The sequence below is a fragment of the Hyla sarda genome, unplaced genomic scaffold, assembly GCF_029499605.1.
Source record: "Hyla sarda isolate aHylSar1 unplaced genomic scaffold, aHylSar1.hap1 scaffold_269, whole genome shotgun sequence".
In the NCBI taxonomy this organism is placed as follows: domain Eukaryota; kingdom Metazoa; phylum Chordata; class Amphibia; order Anura; family Hylidae; genus Hyla; species Hyla sarda.
In genome coordinates this window covers 107,594-129,847 of record NW_026609385.1, presented here as the reverse complement: position 1 = coordinate 129,847, position 22,254 = coordinate 107,594, and the positions used below count along the sequence as shown (strand labels likewise).

The 22,254-nt window shown below is 43.5% G+C and overlaps 1 protein-coding gene across 1 annotated transcript in view; it reads right to left on the bottom strand.

Annotated features, from left to right (window-relative positions):
* Positions 1–15,417, bottom strand: part of CIPC (CLOCK interacting pacemaker) — a 67,987-nt gene extending 52,570 nt beyond the window's left edge. The window contains exon 1 of the mRNA XM_056553292.1: positions 15,151–15,417. The gene's annotated coding sequence lies outside the window, so the exon portion shown is untranslated. The remainder of the gene's footprint in view (positions 1–15,150) is intronic.
* Positions 15,418–22,254: the final 6,837 nt, after the last annotated feature.

The following is a 22,254-nucleotide window of genomic DNA, read 5'->3' as shown; positions in this document are numbered from 1 at the left end:
CCATCGCGGTGAAACCGCGATGTCCCACTCAGCTGAGCGATTGGTGCTCTGAAGCTCCCAGCCAGCCATAGCACTGATCAGTGCTATGCTATTGGTCACTTCATATACCATAAAAAATTAATAAAAAGTGATCATAAAGTCCCATCAAAACAATAAATGGTATGATAAAAACTACAGACCATGGCGCAAAACATTAGCCCTCATATAACCCTGTATGCGGAAAAATAAAGTTACAGGGGTCAGAAGATGACAATTTTAAAAATAAAAATTTTGGTGCATGTAGTTCTAATTATTTAAAGTAGTAAAATAAAACCTACATAAATTGGGTATCCTCGTAACTGTATGGACCTACAGAATAAAGATATCAACTCATTTTTACCGAAAAGTGCACTGCGTGGAATCGGAAGCCCCCAAAAGTTACAAAATGGCGTTTGTTTTTTATTTCACCACACAAATAAGTTTGTTTTTTGTTTCGCTGCAGATTGTTATAAAATAAGAAATGTCATTACAAAGTACAATTGGTGATGCAAAAAACAAGCCCTTATATGGGTCCCTAGGTGCAAAATTAGAAGCGTTATGACTTTTAGAAGGGGAGGAGGAAAAAACGAAAGTGCAAATACGAAAATGGATCCTTAAGGCCAAAATGAGCGAAGTCCTTAAAGGATTAATACATAAGACAGTATTTTTTGTTTTTTTGATGGGACTTTTTGATCATTCATTTTTTTTTTTCTGGTACATGAAGTGACCAAAAATCAGCCATTCTGGACTGTAGTATTTTTTTTAAGGCTACGTCACTCACCGCATAGGTTTATTTTTGTTAACTTTCTATTTGAAAATTGGGAAAAGGGGGAGTGAGGGGAGGAGCTTACTTACATTTATTGACATTTGTTTTGTTTTCACAAATTTTTTAAGTCCCCGTAGGGAATTATTACTGTACATTCAAATTTGATTGCTAATGCTGTTCATTGTTTTGCCATAGGAGCCTGCCATAGCATAGCACTGATGTGCGTTCTACTTATACGGGCGGACGGCATGGAGGCAAGTGAAGGCCCTCCGTCTGTTATGTCAGCTGATCGAGACACTGCAGACGTCCTGCTGGACCCTCTGGCACCAGTAATTTGCATTTTTAGATGCTAAAATCAACATAAGATTAAAAAGACAAAAAAAAACTTCAGTAATCCCTTTGGGAATCTGGTGACCAGCCATAGAGATGGGGACCGGGGTCCGCTATGCTCCAGGGCTGCATACCTTCTCTTATGTCGCGCTTGATTGACACACAGGGCTCTGAGGCCAAAAAGTTCAGTTTTTGTCTCATCTGACCAGAGGACCTTTTTTTTTTCTTTTTTTTATACACGTTTGTGTTGTTTCACACGTCTTCTTCTCATCGCTTTCACATACAGACCATATTTGTAGAGGCCACGACTATTGGTCATCCTGTGGACAGATTCTCCCACCTCAGCTGTTGATCTTCAGCTCCTTTGCCTTGTCTTGGTAGGTTTGTAGTTGTGCCGTATTTTTCCCATTTTCTGATAATGTTTTTTTTTTGGTGCACATGTACTGCTCTGCAACTTTATCCCTGACCTGTTTGGTGAGCTCCTTGGTCTTCATGCTGCTGTCTGTTCAGTAATGCTCTCTAACAAACTCTGAGGCCTTCACAAAACATGTGTGTTTGTACTGAGATTAAATTTAAAGGCAGGTGGAGCCTATTTACTGGTCATGTGACTTGTGAAGGTGATTGGTGGCACCAGATCTATGTTAGGGGTCTCACAGTAAGGGGGTGAATACATATTGGCTCAACACTTTTAACAGTAATTTAGAAATCTATGTAATATTTCACCCCTGTCCAAATGATGATCTAGTCTGTGATCCATTATATAGAATCACAATAAAATAAATGTGAATCTGTGGTGAGAACATTTAGAAAAGTCCAAGGGAGGCGAATACTTTTTAAAACACATAAGTGACTACTACCTATTCACCACCAGAGGGCGTCGATGGCACGTTCTGTATTCTCCCACAAAATGTCACCTGAATCACAGCAGAATGTGGTCAGAGCAGAGACTCTGTAGTCTATATACACCAGACTCTGTGTTCAGTGTCAGGACATGTGGTATGCTTCTCAGGATACATTGTGTCAGGTGAGGGTCTAGTCCACACAACCTGCCTCCTGCTATTCATGATTCAGGCAATGTCCCAGTAGCCTTTTGCAGACGGGCCGCTCACACTGTGACCGTGCATCCAGCTTCTCCTTTGCTTTTACCTAGATACAGCTGATGGCCCTTTGTGTATTCTCCCTATTGGGGGAGGTTTATCATCAGCAGCCAACCAGCTCGAAGCACGTAGAAGAGCACGGAGAGCTTATGTTACAGCCATGTTCAAATATAATAGCCATGCATATGTAATGTTCTCCTCGGTGCTGCCCACACCACAGGGGTGGGGCCCATCTCTACAGCCTGAGGTGCCAAAACTAGAAATAGGAGCTGCTATGGGTTGTGATGAGAGTTAGGCAATATGTGCAGGGCCTTGTAAAATTAGACAGCAGTGTCTGCGCAGACTAAATCCGCTAGAGCATTGAACAAATTCAATGTTCTGCAAAAAAATTTCGAGTGGATTTTCCAGGCAAAAAGTCCCCAAAACTCTGCAGTGTTCACTGTGCAGCGTAATCCAATTGCCTGCACTGGGACTCTGCTGCACATAAATTTCAGAGCAGAATTCCAAAACGGAATTCCGGTAGGAAATTCTGTAACGTGAACCTGGTCTTAAGGTTTAGAAAGTTTTGTTTGTAACTGAATTGATAACTTTTTTTTAATTAATTGTTATCACGGTATTAGAGCTTAGGGACTGCAGCCCTGGGCCAATGGCACATATGTGATACATGTCAGTGATGGGGCATCAGCCTTAGTGTTGGATACAAATATTTTCCAACACAACTTCACAGTGGGATACTTATTGAACATTTATACCGTGACAATATAGGTGTATTTTAATTCACGGCAATATTAACCCCTTAAGGACCAAGGGCGTACAGGTACGCCTTTGCTCCCTGGTACTTAAGGACCAAGGGCGTACCTGTACGCCCGTGGGAATTTCGGTCCCCCGCCGGGCGGGGACCGGACCGGGGTGACTGCTGATATCTATCAGCAGGCACCCCGTGCAAATGCCCAGGGGGGTCGGCGATCGGCGCAAATCGCAAGTGAATTCACACTTGCGATTTGCGCAATTACGGGTCTATGGTGACCTGGAATAGAAAGGGGATCGCGGGTGTCCATGACACCCACAACCCCACTGAAGAGAGAGGAGTGAGGTGGCAGGGGTGCCACCCCTCCTATCCCTGCTATTGGTGGTCTAGACGCGACCACCAATAGCAGATCGGGGGCAGGGGGGTTAACTTTCGTTTTTCCCGTTCTGCCCACCTACAATAGGCGGGGCAGAACGCGGAAACAATAGAGGACCGGCGCCGGAGTCCACTTACCGATCTGCGGAGGCTGCAGGCGTCAATCGGCGTCAGAGATCGGCGGGCGGCGATGTCGTGCAGCAGGCTCCCTGGATCCGACGGAAGCCGGTAAGTTGCCTAGCAACATCTGGAGGGCTTCAGTCCGAGACCACTATATAGTGGTCTCTATACTGTAGCACTCCAGATGTTGCAAAACTACAACTCCCAGCATGCCCAGACAGCTGTTTGGGCATGCTGGGAGTTGTAGTTTTGCAACAGCAGGAGGGCTACAGTTTCAGACCACTATATAGTAGTCTCTGAACTATAGCCCTCCAGATCTTTCAAAACTACAACTCCTAGCATGCCCACACAACTGTTTCCTGTCCGGGCATGCTGAGATTTGTAGTTTTGCAGCATCAGGAGGGCCACAGTTTGCAGTGGTCTCTATACTGTAGCTCTCCAGATGTAGCAAAACTGCAAATCCCAGGATGCTGGGAGTTGTAGTTGCGATCCCTCCAGCTGTTGCATAACTACATCTCCCAGCATGCCCTTCGGTGATCAGTACATGCTGGGGGTTGTCGTTTTGCAACAGCTGGAGGCACACTGGTTGGAAAATATTGAGTTAGATAACAGAACCTAACTGAAGGTTTTCCAACCAGTGTGCCTCCAGCTGTTGCAAAAGTACAACTCCCAGTATGCACGGTCTGTCAGTACATTCTGGGAGTTGTAGTTTTGAAACAGCTGGAGGTTTGCCCCCCCATGTGAACGTACATGGTACATTCACACGGCAGGCTTATAGTAAGTTTCCTGCTTCAAGATTGGGCTGCGGCAAATTTTTCGCCGCAGCTCAAACTCCTAGCGGGAAACTCACCGTAACACGCCAGTGTGAACGTACCCTAAAAACACTACACTACACTACACTAACACATAATAAAGGGTAAAACACTACATATACACCCCCTTACACTGCCCCCCCCCCAATAAAAATTAAAAACGTATTTTACAGCAGTGTTTCCAAAATGGAGCCTCCAGCTGTTGCAAAACAACAACTCCCAGCATTTCTGGACAGCCACTGACTGTCCAGGCATGCTGGGAGTTTAGCAACAGCTGGAGGCACCCTGTTTGGGAATCACTGGCGTAGAATACCCCTATGTCCACCCCTATGCAATCCCTAATTTAGTCCTCAAATGCGCATGGCGCTCTCACTTCGGAGCCCTGTCGTATTTCAAGAAACAGTTTAGGGCCACATATGGGGTATTTCCGTACTCGGGAGAAATTACACTACAAATTTTGGGAGGCTTTTTCTCCTTTTCCCCCTTATGAAAAGGAAAAGTTGAGGTCTACACCAGCCTGTTAGTGTAAGAAAAAATTTTTTTTACACTAACATGCTGGTGTTGCCCTTTACTTTTTAATTTCTCCTAAGTACGGAAATACCCCATATGTGGGTGTAAAATGCTCTGCGGGCGCACAACAAGGCTCAGGAGTGAGAGCGCACTTGGTACATTTGAAAAAAATAAATACCGACATGCGACCCCATTTTGGAAATTACACCCCTCACGGAATGTAACAAGGGGTATTACACACAGGTGTTTGACAAATTTTCGTTAAAGTAAGATGGGAAAATGAGAAAAATTATTATTTTTTTCACTAAAAGGCTGGTGTTACCCTAAATTTTTCATTTTCACAAGGGAAAATAGGAAAAAAGCCCCCCAAAATTTGTAGCCCCATTTCTTCTGAGTAAGAAAATATCCCAAATGTGGATGTAAAGTGCTCTGCGGGCGAACTACAATGCTCAGAACGGAAGGAGCGCCATTGGGATTTTGAAGAGAAAATGTGTCCGGAATTGAAGGCCACGTGTGTTTACAAAGCCCCCATAGTGCCAGAACAATGGACCCCCCCAACATGTGACCCCATTTTGGAAACTACACCCCTCACGTAATGTAATAAGGGGTACAGTGAGAATTTACGCCCCACAGGTATCTGACAGATTTTTGGAACAGTGGTCCGTGAAAATGAAAAATTAAATTTTTCATTTGCTCAGCCCACTGTTCCAAAGATCTGTCAAATGCCAGTGGGGTGTAAATACTCGCTGCACCCCTTATTAAATTCTGTGAGGGGTGTAGTTTCCAAAAGGGTCACATGTGGGGGGTCCACTGTTCTGGCACCACGGGGGGCTTTGTAAACGCACATGGCCCCTGAATACCATTCCAAACAAATTCACTCTTCCAAAGCTCAATGGCGCTCCTCCTCTTCTGAGCATTGTAGTTCGATGGCAGGGCACTTGACGTCCATGCATAGGGTATTTCCATACTCAGAAGAAATGGGGTTACAAATTTTGGGGGGTATCTTCTGCTATTAACCCTTGCAAAAATATGAAATTTGGGGGGAAACACACATTTTAGTGAAGAATTTTTTTTTTCTTTTTTTTTAACATATGCAAAAGTTGTGAAACCCCTGTGGGGTATTAAGGCTCACTTAATTCCTTGTTCTGTTCCTCAAGGGGTCTAGTTTCCAAAATGGTATGCCATGTGTTTTTTTTTTGTTTTTTTTTTGTTTTTTTTTTTGCTGTTCTGGCACCTTAGGGGCTTCCTAAATGCGACATGCCCCCCGACCAAAATTTGCTCTCAAAAAGCCAAATATGACTCCTTCTCTTCTGAGCATTGTAATTCGCCTGTAGTGCACTTCAGGTCAACTTATGGGGTACCTCCATACTCAGAAGAGATGGGGTTACAAATTTTGGGGGGTATTTTCTGCTATTAAGCCTTGCAAAAATGTGAAATTTGGGGGGAAACACAATTTTAGTGAATTTTTTTTTTATTTTATTTATTTTATTTTATTTTTTTACATATGCAAAAGTCGTGAAACACCTGTGGGGGGGGGGGGGGGGGTATTAAGGCTCACTTTATTCCTTGTTACGTTCCTCAAGGGGTCTAGTTTCCAAAATGGTATGCCATTGGGGGGGGGGGGGAGGTTGCTGTTCTAGCACCATAGGGGCTTCCTAAATGCAACATGCCCCCCAAAAACCATTTCAGAAAAACGTACTCTCCAAAATCCCCTTGTCGCTCCTTCCCTTCTGAGCCCTCTACTGTGCCCGCCGAACACTTTACATAGACATATGAGGTATGTGCTTACTCGAGAGAAATCAGGCTACAAATAGAAGTATACATTTTCTCCTTTTACCCCTTGTAAAAAATTCAAAAATTGGGTCTACAAGAACATGCAAGTGTAAAAAATTAAGATTGTGAATTTTCTCCTTCACTTTGCTGCTATTCCTGTGAAACACCTAAAGGGTTAAAACACTGACTGAATGTCCTTTTGAATACTTTGGGGGGTGCAGTTTTTATAATGGGGTCATTTATGGGGTATTTCTAATATGAAGACCCTTCAAATCCACTTCAAACCTGAACTGGTCCCTGAAAAATAGTGAGTTTGAAAATTGTGAAAAATTGGAAAATTGCTGCTGAACTTTGAAGCCTCTGGTGTCTTCCAAAAGTAAAAACTCATAAATTTTAAATTTTATGATGCAAACATAAAGTAGACATATTGTATATGTGATAAAAAAATAAACATTTTGAATATCCATTTTCCTTACAAGCAGAGAGCTTCAAAGTTAGAAAAATGCAAAATTTTCAATTTTTTTTCATCAAATTTTGGGATTTTTCACCAAGAATGGATGCAAGTTACCACAAAAATTTACCACTATGTTAAAGTAGAATATGTCCTGAAAAAACTATCTCAGAATCAGAATGATAACTAAAAGCATCAGAGTTATTAATGTTTAAAGTGACAGTGGTCAGATGTTCAAAAAAACGCTCTGGTCCTAAGGTGTAAAATGGCCTGGTCCTTTAGGGGGTTAAGTTATAACCAATAAAAGGGGTATACTGGCTCTTTTGTGCCTGGATGGCACTTGTTTTTGCATTTATTGCCTCCCCTAATAAGGGTATTTGTGGTATTGAATTGATAACTGGCTTTAGGACCATAGCCAAGGAATGGTGGTCAATGATTCCTACTCCAAATGGTCCCCGGTTAGAAGTGTTGACTCAAAGGTTCAGTACCGGGCCTGCTTTTATTTAACTTATTTAATAATGACATTGAGGATAGGGGTAATGAGGGAGATTTATCATAACCTGTGCAGAGGCAAAGTTGCCCAGTTGCCCATAGCAACCAATCAGATCGCTTCTTTCATTTTGCATAAGCCTTGTTAAGAAAGTAAGAAGAAAGCTGATTGGTTGCTATGGGCAACTGGGCAATTTTTCCTCTGCACAGGTTTTGATAAATCTCCCCCAATGTTCCTATCTTTGCAGATGACACAAGCTTTGTTTCATCCTCCCATACTACTTCCATTCATTGCCCCATACCCCTGCTCTTCATCTTCCCATACCCCTGCTCTTCATCCTCCCATACCCCTGCTCTACATCCTCCCATACCCCTGCTCTTCATCTTCCCATACCCCTGCTCTTCATCTTCCCATACCCCTGCTCTTCATCCTCCCATACCCCTGCTCTTCATCTTCCCATACCCCTGCTCTTCATCCTCCCATACCCCTGCTCTACATCCTCCCATACCCCTGCTCTTCTTCTTCCCATACCCCTGCTCTTCATCCTCCCATACCCCTGCTCTACATCCTCCCATACCCCAGCTCTTCTTCTTCCCATACCCCTGCTCTTCTTCTTCCCATACCCCTGCTCTTCATCCTCCCATACCCCTGCTCTTCATCCTCCCATACCCCTGCTCTTCTTCTTCCCATACCCCTGCTCTTCTTCTTCCCATACCCCTGCTCTTCTTCTTCCCATACCCCTGCTCTTCATCCTCCCATACCCCTGCTCTTCATCCTCCCATACCCCTGCTCTTCATCCTCCCATACCCCTGCTCTTCTTCCTCCCATACCCCTGCTCTTCTTCCTCCCATACCCCTGCTCTTCATCCTCCCATACCCCTGCTCTTCATCCTCCCATACCCCTGCTCTACATCCTCCCATACCCCTGCTCTTCATCCTCCCATACCCCTGCTCTTCATCCTCCCATACCCCTGCTCTTCATCCTCCCATACCCCTGCTCTTCATCCTCCCATACCCCTGCTCTTCATCCTCCCATACCCCTGCTCTTCATCCTCCCATACCCCTGCTCTTCATCCTCCCATACCCCTGCTCTTCTTCTTCCCATACCCCTGCTCTTCATCCTCCCATACCCCTGCTCTTCATCCTCCCATACCCCTGCTCTTCATCCTCCCATACCCCTGCTCTTCTTCTTCCCATACCCCTGCTCTTCATCCTCCCATACCCCTGCTCTTCATCCTCCCATACCCCTGCTCTTCATCCTCCCATACCCCTGCTCTTCTTCTTCCCATACCCCTGCTCTTCTTCTTCCCATACCCCTGCTCTTCTTCTTCCCATACCCCTGCTCTTCATCCTCCCATACCCCTGCTCTTCATCCTCCCATACCCCTGCTCTTCATCCTCCCATACCCCTGCTCTTCATCCTCCCATACCCCTGCTCTTCATCCTCCCATACCCCTGCTCTTCATCCTCCCATACCCCTGCTCTTCTTCCTCCCATACCCCTGCTCTTCTTCCTCCCATACCCCTGCTCTTCTTCCTCCCATACCCCTGCTCTTCTTCCTCCCATACCCCTGCTCTTCTTCCTCCCATACCCCTGCTCTTCTTCCTCCCATACCCCTGCTCTTCTTCCTCCCATACCCCTGCTCTACTTCCTCCCATACCCCTGCTCTACTTCCTCCCATACCCCTGCTCTTCTTCTTCCCATACCCCTGCTCTTCTTCTTCCCATACCCCTGCTCTTCTTCTTCCCATACCCCTGCTCTTCATCCTCCCATACCCCTGCTCTTCATCCTCCCATACCCCTGCTCTTCATCCTCCCATACCCCTGCTCTTCATCCTCCCATACCCCTGCTCTTCATCCTCCCATACCCCTGCTCTTCATCCTCCCATACCCCTGCTCTTCTTCCTCCCATACCCCTGCTCTTCTTCCTCCCATACCCCTGCTCTACATCCTCCCATACCCCTGCTCTACATCCTCCCATACCCCTGCTCTACATCCTCCCATACCCCTGCTCTACATCCTCCCATACCCCTGCTCTTCATCCTCCCATACCCCTGCTCTTCATCCTCCCATACCCCTGCTCTTCATCCTCCCATATACTTGCTTTTTATTCACCCATACCCCTCCCCTTCATCCACCCACCCATACCCCTGCTCTTCTTCCTCCCATATGCTTGCTCTTTATTTACCCATACCCCTCCCCTTCATCCACCCACCCATACCCAAACTTTTACACCACGTTTTGTACTTACGGTTCCCGAATACGGCTGGGAGGAGGGTGGGCGGGGTTTAATCGCGGCGCCCGCACTCAGCCGTATTCGGGAACCGTATTTAATGCATGTCTATGAGCCGACCGGAGTGAACCGCAGTCCGCGGTTGACCACGTTTTTGCCTGCGGTCGGGAAACCGCATACGGCCGAAAACACAGCCGACCGGAGGCTGCGGTTCACTCCGGTCGGCTCATAGACATGCATTAAATACGGTTCCCGAATAGGGTCAGTGCGGGCGCCGCGATTAAGCCCGGCCCCCCCTCCTCCCAGCCGTATTCGGGAACCGTAAGTACAAAATGTGGTGCTAAAGCACCCTAAACTGTATCAAAACATGTGTACAAAGTTTTATCTATATACAGTTTCAAACCCTATATGGTTTGAAAAATGATGTCCGGTTGCATCCGTTTTTTACGGGAAAAGCGCATATGTTTTGAACTTTTCACTCCATTATGAATAGTTTTTCTTGTTTGATTAAAATTACAAGAAAAAAAAACGTATGGTGAAAACTTACGCACATACGGTTCTGTACGGTTCCCATTGACTCCCATGTTAAAAAAAAGTATACAGTTTAATACAGTTTTTCACCCGGACCAAAAACCGTGGTAGGCTACAGTTTTCTGTCCGGAAAAAAAAAAGTAAAAAACCGTATGGTTTGAAAAACAGACAACCGTATACAATATAATATGGTGCATACGGTTTTGAATGGGAAGTCTATGGGCAAGGTTTTCTGTGCGGTTGCATACTTTTTTTTTTTTTTTTTTATGAAACCGTATGCCGAAACCGTATAGCAAAATTAACTTCTTAACCTCTTCAGGACACCGAGCGTATGGATACGCCCTGCATTCCGAGTCCTTAAGGACACAGGGCGTATCCATACGCCCGTGGGAAATCCGGTCCCAACCGCTAGCCGGTTGGGGACCGGAGCCAGATGCCTGCTGAAATCGTTCAGCAGGCATCGCGGCATATCGCCCAGGGGGGTCATTATGTCCCCCCCCCATGATCGCTGGACAATTCAGCCCATCGATCTGCGGCGGATTCCGGGTCAATCTGGTCTCCGGTGACCCGGATTTACTGGCTGAACGGGGTCGTCTCTGACAGCCCCGAACAGCCATAGCCAGCAGGGGTGAGGTGGCACTGGTGCCACCTCACGATCGCCCTGATTTGCCGGCCAATCAGGGCACCTGCTGCGGGTGTCACTCGCGCAACCCGCTCCGCTCCTCTTCCGGAGGACGTGATCGGGTGCGGGAAGAGGACCCCGGCAGCTGGGGACCCCGATCCCGGCATCCCTGTTGGGATTGGGGCCCCAGGAGCGGCGGCGAGGGACTGACCTTTGGAGCAGCAGTTGGAGCTGAGTGACAGCCTCCTGCTGTTGCTTAGCAACAGCTCCCAGCATGCAAAAAGGGCATGCTGGGAGCTGTAGTTATGCAACAGCAGGAGACAGACCACCACAACTCCCAGCATTCCCTTATGGGCATGCTGGGACTTATAGTTTTGCAACAGCTGGAGGGACATTTTTTCTATGGAAAAGTGTACCTTCAGCTGTTGTATAACTACAACTCCCAGCTTACACAAACAGCTAAAGTGCATACTGGGAGTAGTAGTTTTGCAACAGCTGGAGGCACACTGGTTGTGAAACACTGAGTTAGGTCACAACCAGTGATAATACATAACCATTGTGCCTCAAGCTGTTGCAAAACTAAAACTCTCAGCATGTACAGTCTGTCAGCGCATACTGGGAGTTGTAGTTTTGCAACAGCTGGATGTTCCCCCCCCCCCCCCCCCAATGTGAATGTACAGGGTACACTCACATGGGCGGAGGTTTACAGTAAGTATCCGGCTGCAAGTTTGAGCTGCGGCAAATTTTCTGCCACAGCTCAAACTGCCAGCGAGAAACTACTGTGAACCCCCGCCCGTGCGACTGTACCCTAAAAACACTACACTAACACAAAATAAAATAAAAAGTAAAAAACACTACATATACACATACCCCTACACAGCCCCCTCCCCAATAAAAATGAAAAACGTCTGGTACGCTACGGTTTCCAAAACGGAGCCTCCAGCTGTTGCAAAACAACTACTCCCAGTATTACCAGACAGCCACTAACTGTCCAGGCATGCTGGGAGTTTTACAACAGCTGGAGGCACACTGTTTGGGAATCACTGGCGTAGAATACCCCTATGTCCACCCCTATGCAAGTTCCTAATTTAGGCCTCAAATGCGCATGACGCTCTCACTTTGGAGCCCTGTCGTATTTCAAGGCAACAGTTCAGGGTCACATATGGGGTATCGCCGTACTCGGGAGAAATTGGGCTTGAAATTTTTTTGGGGGGGGGGGGTATTTTCAGCTTTTACCCTTTTTAAAAATGTAAAATTTTTGGGAAAACAAACATTTTAGGTAAAAAAAATATATATATATATATTTTTTTACATATGCAAAAGTCGTGAAACACCTGTGGGGTATAAAGGTTCACTTAACACCTTGTTACGTTCCCCGAGGGGTCTAGTTTCCAAAATGGTATGGCATGTGTTTTTTTTTTTTTTTTTTTTTTTTTTTTTTTTTTTTTTTGCTGTCCTGGCACCATAGGGGCTTCCTAAATGTGGCATGCCCCCAGAGCAAAATTTGCTTCCAAATGTGACTCCTTCTCCTCTGAGACCTGTAGTGCGCCAGCAGAGCACTTTTCACCCCCATATGGGGTGTATTCTGAATCGGGAGAAATTGGGCTTCAAATTTTGGGGGGTATTTTCTGCTATTACCCTTTTTAAAATGTAAAATATTTGGGAAAACAAGCATTTTAGGTCAAATATTTTTATTTATTTTTTTTAACATTTGCAAAAGTCATGAAACACATTTTGGGTATTAAGGCTCACTTTATCCCATGTTACATTCCCCGAGGGGTCTAGTTTCCAAAATGGTATGCCATGTGTTTTTTTTTTTTTTTTTGCTGTTTTGACACCTTAGGGGCTACCTAAAGGTGACATGCCCCCCAAAAACCATTTCAGAAAAATGTTCTCTCCAAAATCCCCTTGTCACTCCTTCCCTTCTGAGCCCTCTACTGCGCCCGCCGAACACTTTACATAGACATATGAGGTATTTCCTTACTCAAGAGAAATTGGGCTACAAATACAAGTAAAAAATTTCTCCTTTTACCACTTGCAAAAATTCAAAAATTGGGTCTACAAGAACATGTGTGTACAAAATGAAGATTTTGAATTTCTCCTTCACTTTGCTGCTATTCCTGTGAAACACCTAAAGGGTTAAAACACTGACTGAGTGTCATTTTGAATACTATGGGGGGTGCAGTTTTTATAATGGGGTCATTTATGGGGTATTTCTAATATGAAGACCCTTCAAATCCACTTCAAAACTCAACTGGTCACTGAAAAAAAGAGAGTTTGAAAATTTTGTGAAAAATTGGAAAATTGCTGCTGAACTTTGAAGCCTCTGGTGTCTCCAAAAGTAAAAACTCATCAATTTTATGATGCAAACATAAAGTAGACATATTGTATATGTGAATCAAAAAAAACATTTTTTAGAATATCCATTTTCCTTACAAGCAGAGAGCTTCAAAGTTAGAAAAATGCTAAATTTTCAAATTTTTCATAAAATTTTGGGATTTTTCACCAAGAATGGATGCAAGTTACCATAAAATATACTACTATGTTAAAGTAGAATATGTCACGAAAAAAACAATCTCGGAATCAGAATAACTAAAAGCATCAGAGTTATTAATGTTTAAAGTGACAGTGGTCAGATGTGCAAAAAACGCTCTGGTCCTTAAGGCCAAAATGGGCTTGGTCCTTAAGGGGTTAAAGATACATAGAAAACCATACCTTAAAACAATGCATAGACACAGTGCACAGAAATGAGTAAAAGGCAGGGGATACAGATGCACACATTGGGAGAGTAAATGCAAGCAAGTACATATGTGTGCACAAATACAGAGTACGCTGAAAAGGGTATATATGAGCCCTGACAGAATAGTTAGGAATGTATAAGCATACAGTGTGTAGAGCCATGTACCACCTGCACTTAACCCATAGGGCTCTACATTGGTGATTATTTCCTATTTTTTGGACACTGTATGCTTATACATTCCTAACTATTCTGTCAGGGCTCATATATACCCTTTTCAGCGTACTCTGTGTATTTGTGCACACATATGTACTTGCTTGCATTTACTCTCCCAATGTGTGCATCTGTATCCCCTGCCTTTTACTCATTTCTGTGCATTGTTTTTAACCCCTTAACGACCAAGGACATATATTTACGTCCTTGGCCGGCTCCCGCGATATAACGCGGGGTCACGCGGTGACCCCGTGTCATATCGGGTCTGTCCTGGCATGTAGGACCCTTTAGATGCGGCGTCTAAAACGAAAGTAAAAGCTTCCCGGCTGCTCAGTGGGGCTAATCGGGACCACCGCAGTGAAAATGTGGTGTCCCGATCAGCTAGGACGCGAGCGGAGGTCCTCTTACCTTCCACCGGCACGTCCGTTCGGCGATTGATTGCTCCAAGGCTGAGATACAGGCTTGTGCAATCGACTGCCGATAACACTGATCAATGCAAAGCTATGGCTTTGCAGTGATCAGTGTAAAAGATCAGTGTGTGCAGTGTTATAGCCCCCTGTGGGAGTTATAACACTGCAAAAAAAAAAGTTAATAAATGTGATTTAACCCTTTCCCTAATAAAAGTCCAAATCACCCCCCTATTCCCATAAAAAACAAACATGTAAATAAAAATAAATATAAACATATGTGGTATCGCCGCATGCAAAAAAAATAACCAGTCCAAAATAACATATTTTTGGTCACTTTTTATATCATGAAAAAATTAGTAAAAAGCGATCAAAAAGTCCAATCAATACAAAAATTGTACCGCTAAAAACTTCAGATCACGGCGCAAAAAATGAGTCCTCATACCGTCCCATACGCAGAAAAATAAAAAAGTTATATGGGTCAGAAAATGACAATTTTAAACATATAAATTTTCCTGCATGTAGTTATGGTTTTTTTCAGAAGTGCGACAAAATCAATATAAACCTACACTCTTCCTCTGAATTAGAACACCAATAGAAATGGCAACAAAAACTCCTATAATAATGCTCCTACAAATGTCACCACAAAAGTAACCACCAATAATGCAAAATTTAATGCAAACATGTATAAATTTTATTAATAATCTACCACAATTGACAATAAAAAAAAAAAGAGAAAGACAACCCCACCCCTAAAAAACATATACCCCAGAAATGGCACCGGTTCCCTGGTCCTGAATGTAACCAGATGGTGAATAACAGGAACACTGCACAATAATAATATATCCCCCTTTACATCGGTACGGCAATGTTTACATCAGTACAAAATCATGTATAAAAATATAACCATCATACATTACCTGTAGCAGGCATGTTCCCACAGGCCATCCAGGGACACCGTGTACCCTCAACGGACGTCGTTTTGTGGGTCTCCCCTCTTTGTCAGGAGGTGCTGTCATCTCACCCCTTTGCTCCTTATATATGCCTCCATAATCGGCGCACGGATCGCGCCCCGGAACCCGCCGCGCCACTGAGTATCCGCCGTCATGTGACCATGACAGCTTCCGCCCATACGTGGCACATAGGGATTCGAACTTCCGCCCAGAGTTACAATGTGCGCGCACCCAGAGGAAAACTAGTAGATGTAACCCATATAAATAGGAAATAGTTCCCTGGATGGCCAGTAGGTGTCACTACATCAAAACTAGTAGTATAATAAAAAGACCTAACGAGAGTAGACATATTATTACCAATTCTTAACAGAACTAATGTGTTAACAATTGCCATATGCCCGGAGAGGATGACATAATTATAAACATATCATAAATCATACAAACCGATATATTTCATATTCTAAATGTATAATAGACCAGGTCCATACTATTCCCCATAGGGGCTACACATAATACATTATTATTTAATATTTAATCTGAGGGCATAAACAATTCATATAAAATCCTCAAATTACTATAATGATCAATTAGAGGGCATATATAGTTCAAATCATACATACTGCAATCATAACTCTTCCACCTAATAATTCATAATAGTGCATATTAAACCTTAATAAAGAATCATAATAATTAGTCATTCATAATACTTAGTTCATAATAAATATCACATAATAAATAATCGATAATCCGTGAAATAATAAATAATAATAAAAATTAAATAAAATTTAGTATTAAAAGTAAAAATAAATTAACTCATGTGCATATACTTATACATACATCCATCACCTAAAAATTATACATAATAAATAAACAATTATTTATTTAATTATACAGTAAACCTACCAACCCCAAACCATACAATATACAAAAATGTGACAACACCCACATATATCTATATATATGTTATAAAAGTGAGAGATAACATGTCTATATACTACACATATCATAGTAAACCCCCTTCTCCTAGATCAATAACAGTACCTCCTAAGTCCTCCTGATCTCTCCACCCCTATCCATTGGATCATTCCATAGTATATACACAATACCCGTATTATATTCCTTATAAAGGCCTATATACCCCATGCAACTATTATAAAAATTAACTATAATAATAATTAATATAAAAATATAATAATATAATTAATCAATAATAGAATTACTAATCAATAATATAATTCATCAACAGACCTCTCCCCCCCCCCCCAGAGACTAAATTAAACCTATATAAGTAGGGGATCATTTTAATTGTATGGACCTACAGAATAAAGAGAAGGTGTCATTTTTACCGAAAAATGTTCTGTGTAGAAACGGAAGCCCCCAAAAGTTAGAGAAATGGCTTTTGTTCTTCAATTTCGTCACACAATTATTATTATTATTACTTTTTCGCTGTAGATTTTTGGGTAAAATGACTGTCACTGCAAAGTAGAATTGGTGGCGCAAAAAATAAGCCCTCATATGGATTTTTAGGTGCAAAATTGAAAGGGTTATGATTTTTAAAACGTAAGGAGGAAAAAACAAAAGTGCAAAAACGGAAGAACCCTGCGTCCTTAAGGGGTTAAAGTGTGTTTTTCTATGTATCTTTAATAAAGCTTTATATACTTTTGCATACCTTTTTTGTGTTGCTGAGTATTGAATTTTGGTGGTAAACATTTTTTTTTTACTTTGAAGCTCTCTGCTCATAAGGAAAAGGAATATTCCAAATAAATTATTTATTGATTCACATGTACAATAAGTCTACTTTATGTTTGCATCAAAAGGGTGCGTTCACACGGAGTAATTCAAGAGGAATTTACTCAAGTAATTCCTCTTAAACTCTCCGCTCCAAATTAATTCACATCTCCTCTGCCATTTGACTTTAATGTTTCTTCTGCTGTCCTGTTCACACTGCGGAAATTCTGCTAGCGGAATTCCAACGCTGTGAAGAAAGAACATGTTCATTCTTCAAGCGGAATCCGCTAGCAGAAATGAATAGAAGTAAAAAAAAAAACTCTGCCCGACATCGTTTTCGCGCGGAATTTACGCGGAATTGGCTGAAAAACCCTTCACTTCTTTCTCCACCATTTCTGCGCGCAATTCCGTGCGCGTTTCGCATGAATTTTGCGTGAAAATATAATTCTTTTTTCCGCCTGTAAATTTTTCAGTGTGAATTCCTCTTGATTTACTCCATGTGAACACACCCTAGAGTTAACATGTTTTTACTTTTGGAGACACCAGAGGCTTCAAAGTTTAGCAGCAATTTTCCAATTTTTCACAACATTTTCAAAATCGGAATTTTTCAGGGACCAGTTCAGGTTTGAAGTGGATTTGAAGGGTCTTCATATTAGAAATACCCCACAAAAGACCCCATTATAAAAACTGCACCCCCCAAAGTATTCAAAATGACATTCAGTAAGTGTGTTAACCCTTTAGGTGTTTCACAGGAATAGCAGCAAAGTGAAGGAGAAAATTCAAAATCTTCATTTTTTACACTTGCATGTTCTTGTAGACCCAGTTTTTTAATTTTTACAAGGGGTAATAGGAGGAAAAAGCCCCTCTCTCGAGTAAGGACATACCTCATGTGTGTGTCAAGTGTTCAGCGGGTGCACTAGAGGGCTCAGAAGGGAAGGAGCAACAATGGGATTTTGGAGAGTGAATTTTGCTGAAATGGTTTTTGGGGGGCATGTCTCATTTAGGAAGCCCCTATGGTGCCAGAACAGCAGAAAACCCCCACATGGCATACCATTTTGGAAACTACACCCCTCAAGGCACGTAACAAGGGATCCAGTGAGCCCTAAAGGGGTACTCCAGAGAAAAACTTTTTTTTTTTTTTTTTAAATCAACTGGTGCCAGAAAGTTAAACAGATTTGTAAATTACTTCTATTAAAAAATCTTAATCCTTCCTGTACTTATTAGCTGCTGAATACTACAGTGGAAATTATTTTCCGTTTGAAACACAGAGCTGTCTGCTGACATCATGAGCACAGTGCTCTCTACTGACATCTCTGTCCATTTTAGGAACTGACCAGAGTAAAAGGAAATCCCCATAGCAAACCTATGCTGTTCTGGACAGTTCCCAAAATGGACAGAGATGTCAGCAGAGAGCACTGTGTTTTAAAAAGAAAAGAATTTCTGTTGTAGTATTCAGCAGCTAATAAGTACAGGAAGGATTAAGATTTTTTAATAGAAGTAATTTACAAATCTGTTTTAACTTTCTGGCACCAGTTGATTTAAAAAAATAAAAAAAAGGGTTTCCCGGAGTACCCCTTTAACACCCCACAGGTGTATGACGACTTTTCATTAAAGTCGGATGTGTAAGTGAAAAAAAAAATTTCACTTAAGTGCAGTTTTTTACCCAAATTTACCATTTTTACAAAAGGTAATGGGAGAAAATGCCCCCCAAAATTTGTAACCCCATCTCTTCTGAGTATGGAAATGCCCCATGTTAGGATGTAAAATGCTCTGTGGGTGAACTACAATGCTCAGAAGAGGAGTCGTCACATTTGGCTTTTGGAAAGCAAATTTTGCTGAAATGGGTTTTTTGGGGGCATGTCTCATTTAGGAAGCCCCTATGGTGCCGGAACAGCAAAAAAAACACATGGCATACTATTTTGGAAACTACACACCTTAAGTAATGTAACAAGGGGTACAGTGAGCCTTAACACCCCACAGGTGTTTGATGACTTTTTGTTAAAGTTGGATGTGTAAATGAAAAAAAAAAATGTTTTCACTAAAATTGGTTTTTCCCAAAATTTTACATTTTTACAAGGGGTAATAGGAGAAAATTACCCCCAAAATTTGTAACACCATTTCATCTGAGTATGGAAATACCCCATGTGTGGACATCAAGTGCTCTGCTGGTGAACTACAATGCACAGAAGAGAAGGAGCGCCATTGAGCTTTTGGAGAGAGAATTTGTTTGGAATGGAAGTCAGGGGCCATGTGCAGCATTTGGAAAGCCCCCCCGTGGTGCCTGAACAGTGGACCCCCCCCCCCCCCACATGTGACCCATTTTGGAAACTACACCCCTCACAGAATTTTATAAGGGGTGCAGTGAGTGTTTACACCCCACTGACGTTTGACAGATCTTTGGAACAGTGGGCTGTGCAAATGAAACATAAAATTTTTCATTTTCACGGACCACTGTTCCAAAAATCTGGCAGACACCCGTGGGGTGAAAATGCTCACTGTTCCTTGAAATACGACAGGGCTCCGAAGTGAGAGAGCGCCATGCGCATTTGAGGACTAAATTAGGGATAGCATAGGGGGGACATAGGGGGTATTCTACGCCAGTGATTCCCAAACAGGGTGCCTCCAGCTGTTGCTAAACTCCCAGCATGCCTGGACAGTCGGTGTCTGTCTGGAAATGCTGGGAGTTGTTGTTTTGCAACAGCTGGTAGCTCCGTTTTAAACACTGCAGTACAACACATTTTTTATTGGGGGGGACTGTGTAAGGGGGTAGTGTTTTACCCTTTATTGTGTTAGTGTAATGTAGTGTTTTTAGGGTACATTCGCACTGGCGGGTTTACGGTGAGTTTTCCGCTAGGAGTTTGCAGAAAACTCGCTGTAAACCCGCCTGTGTGAATGTACCCTGTACATTAACATGGGGTGGGGGGGGGGGGGGGGGGGGCAAACCTCCAGCTTTTTCAAAACTACAACTCTCAGCATGTACTGACTGTGCATGCTGGGAGTTGTACTTTTGCATCAGCTGGAGGCACACTGGAAAACCTTCAGTTAGGTTCTGTTACCTAACTCAGTATTTTCCAACCAGTGTGCCTCCAGCTGTTACAAAACTAAAACTCCCAGCATGTACTGATCGCCGAAGGGCATGCTGGGAGATGTAGGTATGCAACAGCTGGAGATATGCAACTACAACTCCCAGCATGCTGAGACAGCTGTTTGGGCATGCTGGGCTACAGTTTAAAGACCACTGCAGAGTGATCTCCAAACTGTGGCCCTCCAGATGTTGTAAAACTACAAATCCCAGCATGCCCAAACAGCTGTCTGGGCATGCTGGGAGTTGTAGTTTTGCAACATCTGGAGGGCTACAGTTTAGAGACCACTGTATAGCGGTCTCAGACTGTAGCCCTCCAGATGTTGCTAGGCAACTCACCGGCTTCCGTAGGATCCAGGAAGCCGCAGTGCCGTCCTCTTCTGCCGCCGATCACCACATGCTGCCGCCGCCGGTAGTTAAGTGGCTCTTCGGCGCCGGTCCCCTTTGGTTTCCCTGTTCTGCCCCGCCTATTGTGGGTGGGCAGAAAGGGGAAACCGAAAGTTAACCCCGCCCCCAATCTGCTATTGGTCATCGCTTCTTGATGACCAATAGGAGGGGTTGCACCCCTGCCACCTCACTCCTATCCCTTCAGGGGGACCGTGGGTGTCTTGGACAACCCCGATCCCCCTTATATTCCGGGTCACCATAGACCCGTATGACCCGGAATTGGCGGTGTGCATTCACCGGCGATCTGTGTCGATCGCCGACATGGGGGGGAGGTGGTGTCTGATGACTCCCCTGGGCATTTGCGCGGGGTGCCTGCTGACTGATATCAGCAGTCACCCTGGTCCGGTCCCTGCCCGGCGGGGACCGAAATTCCCACGGGCGTACAGATACGCCCTGGGTCCTTATGTACCAGGGTGTCAAGGCGTACCTGTACGGCCTGAGTCCGTAACAGGTTAACATCTGCAGCGTATGTATCCTGTGTGAACATGCCTTTAAGGGGTTAGAAAAACAGAGGCGGCACCAGAACTGTCCACAGCTACGCCCTTTTTGTGCTATTTACTGATTGCAGAAAGAAGCTGCCAGTAGATGGCAGTTTGTACCTGCTGGATGGTTAATATTGAATTTGTTGCCTTATACCTACAAGCAGACTGCCAAGTGCTGGCAGCTACATAATACTGGTCTGACATCTACAGAATACAAGTTCAACAACTCACATGTCAGCCATGTGGTGATGACGGTGAAATGTCTCCAGGGTGAGGCCAGAACGTGGGGCCTGCAGCTTGAGGGGACACATTACCGTCTGAGAAGGGAGTGTGTAATAATGTGTGTAATATAACCCAATACCAGTCTTCATGTAATGCTAACATATTCTGGGAAGTAACAAATAAGTAGTCTGACAATCGCAACAAATAAAGTGGTTCCTGACCATAGGAGCTGACAATCGTATTGGAATGGGGGAGCTGACACAATTGGCACAGGGCACTGATTTTGTCCAGGGAAGACGCCCTTTGCCATGATGTGAAGCAGTCACTGAGCCAAGACAAACAGCAGCTTCATGGCCATGCTCCATGGCACCCTGGCCTTGTTATTCACTGTATTTGTTTGTTAGGGTTTTTTTTTGTCTTTTACAGTATTTTTCAGCATATTTTTTTCTGTGGGATTAAAATTAGAAATAATGTGCTATATCCAGTTTGGACTCCCAAAAAACTATGGCCCAGATTTATCAAACTGTGTGAGAGAAAAAATAGTGATCTTACCACAGCAGCCAATCACAGCTCAGCCAACGAGCTCTTGTAAAGTGAAAGCTGCTCTTGTGTGAAAATCAATCTCGCACAGTTTGAGAAATCTGGGCCTATGCGATTTATTGACACTGATATAAACAATGGACAAATTTACTAACACAGATCTATGTAAATTCTGATGTGGCATCTGCTACAGGCCTAATATACTCCGTATCTGTTGGGAAATGGGGGTCTGCCTGGTGTTATCTAACATGACAGCCTACACACTAGATAAGACAGCCTACACACACACACTATATATACATATATATATATATATATATATATATATATATATATATATATATATACAGTGCTCCCTCAACTTACAATGGCCTCAACATACAATAGTTTCAACATACAATGGTCTTTTCTGGACCATTGTAACTTGAAACCAGACTCAACATACAATGCTATGGAATCTGCAAAATGGACATTTCACTGGTAAAACCCCTGTATTACTGAAGTGTATGCACTGACTGGTGTCTGGTAGCGCTCCCTACAGTACAGGGAGGTATTACATGTTCTGTACTC